The 1,871-nt window shown below is 44.2% G+C and overlaps 1 protein-coding gene and 1 non-coding gene across 3 annotated transcripts in view; one reads left to right on the forward strand and one right to left on the reverse strand.

Annotated features, from left to right (window-relative positions):
• invs (inversin) overlaps window positions 1-1,871 on the forward strand; it is a 36,879-nt gene that overhangs the window by 26,576 nt on the left and 8,432 nt on the right. The gene's annotated exons all lie outside the window — the stretch shown is intronic.
• trnat-ugu (transfer RNA threonine (anticodon UGU)) lies at window positions 548-620 on the reverse strand. The gene has a single exon. It is a non-coding gene; the product is annotated as a tRNA-Thr (tRNA).

Raw genomic sequence — 1,871 nt, forward strand, 5'->3', positions numbered from 1 at the left:
CTTATACAAAATGCAGCAAGATATTTAAAAAAACAGTTTTGTTGATTAAAAAACACTATATCGAATTCATATTGGTATCGGCAGATATCCAAATTTATGGTATCGGTATCGGACATAAAAAAGTGGTATCGTGCCATCTCTAGTCATGTCTGGCAATCTGGGAGTTAATATTTCTAAGCACAAAATACTAACTAAATTGCTATTTCTCTCATAGTGAAACACAAAATGAATGCTATGAAAGAGAGCTTCAGGTTATGTTTTCATCCCTGGTTCTCTGAGTAGCATGAGTGAGTGTCTCACCGAACCAACCTCTTTGCTAGGGAAGTGAGGAAGAGGTGGGCTTTTTTAAATTACATCTGACGCTATGTCAGCCTATTATATAGGAAGGCCTATATAACATGGGCATCATTTAGCTAACAGTGAAGGCTGTCGATCCAAATCGTGGCAAGCTGTGGCGAGTTGATCTGAGTAGGTTCTAATGGAAAAGGGGCTTATGTGTCCACCTAAAGGAGGACGGGGGGGTATGTACAGGACAAAAACATTTACTAGGCCCCAGCGAGATTTGAACTCGCGACCCCTGGTTTACAAGACCAGTGCTCTAACCACTGAGCTATAGGGCCTTTGCTGAAGTAACACCCATGGATACACTACATATAGACAATCAGACCATTGCACAAGCATGGGTGTGAACTGAACTTGATCAGCCAGTTAAAGGAGTGCTCTTACAAGGGTGTTTTGTAAAATGCACCTTGGCAGCAGTGGCCCTGCTCATGGAAAAGGCTTTCGGTTAGTCACATATTCGACGACAGGCTGGTGGCAGCCCCCAACTACCAGGGGGTGGCTTGTCAGTGAAATGCTCTTATACACCACCCGGGGAATTTGGGCTTTCAGATAAACGTGGAAGAGAGTAGTCTAAGGAGCTTGGAAAGAAAAGCGTCTGGACTTCTTTAAGTTGCTTGAAGATGTTTCACCTCTCATCCAAATGGTGGAGAGTCCCAGATTTAAACCCAGTGGGTCCCCCAAAGAGGGACAAAGGACCCCCTGATGATCCTCTACCTAGTAAAAGAGAGTACATTGAGACCATCTACTTTCATAGGGCTCAGGTCTAGACTTCTCCGGGTGAGAGCATTTCTATCTTAAGGCCATACAGCCATCCCTAGCACAGTTTCACAGAGGCAACACAAGTTAGCCTCAAACAGTGCAAGAGGCTGCTAGGCCTGATAGCTTAGCAGCTGTAGCTTCCTCTGTAGTGACGATGCCACTGGACATGAGACTTCACAGGTGGGAGCTTCTTCCCTGTGATGTACTACTGGGGACAGTTGTCTTCTTAACAGGCATGTCTGGCAATCCGGGAATTAGTATTTGTCCCCCTAGTGTGACACAAAATGCAAAACATAACCCCGGTTCTAAAGTAGTACTCGTCAGGCTAGGACTCCGCAGTCTATTTACACCTACAGACCAGTGGACACTCTTTCAATGATGAGGATGTACACATCAGGTAGGAATGCTGGTTTGAACGGAGAGTCAAGGAGGCCATTTACTAGGGGTGCAACGATACACAAAATTCACGGTTCGGTTCGATACTTTGGTGTCACGGTTCGATATTTTTTCGATACAAAAAAAAATGTTCATGCCTTTTTAACTTGTCATTTATTAAATTTTCACGGCACATTCTGCACCACATCTCTGTGCGTTCATCATTTGTTTGAAGCCAGCTCACCTCCTGCAACTACTTTTCCGAGAATACGCACTTCTTTTGTGGTTCGGACTCCTTTTGACATTTCTTTGGAGGTGGAGGAACATCACAGTAATTGCTTAAAGGAGCTTCTTCGACATCTTTAAGAGTTCTAAACAAATGTCTGTCCTCCTCC

The sequence above is a fragment of the Pundamilia nyererei genome, unplaced genomic scaffold (assembly GCF_000239375.1).
Source record: "Pundamilia nyererei isolate P.nyererei 1_Seehausen unplaced genomic scaffold, PunNye1.0 scaffold00084, whole genome shotgun sequence".
Taxonomy (NCBI): Eukaryota; Metazoa; Chordata; class Actinopteri; order Cichliformes; family Cichlidae; genus Pundamilia; species Pundamilia nyererei.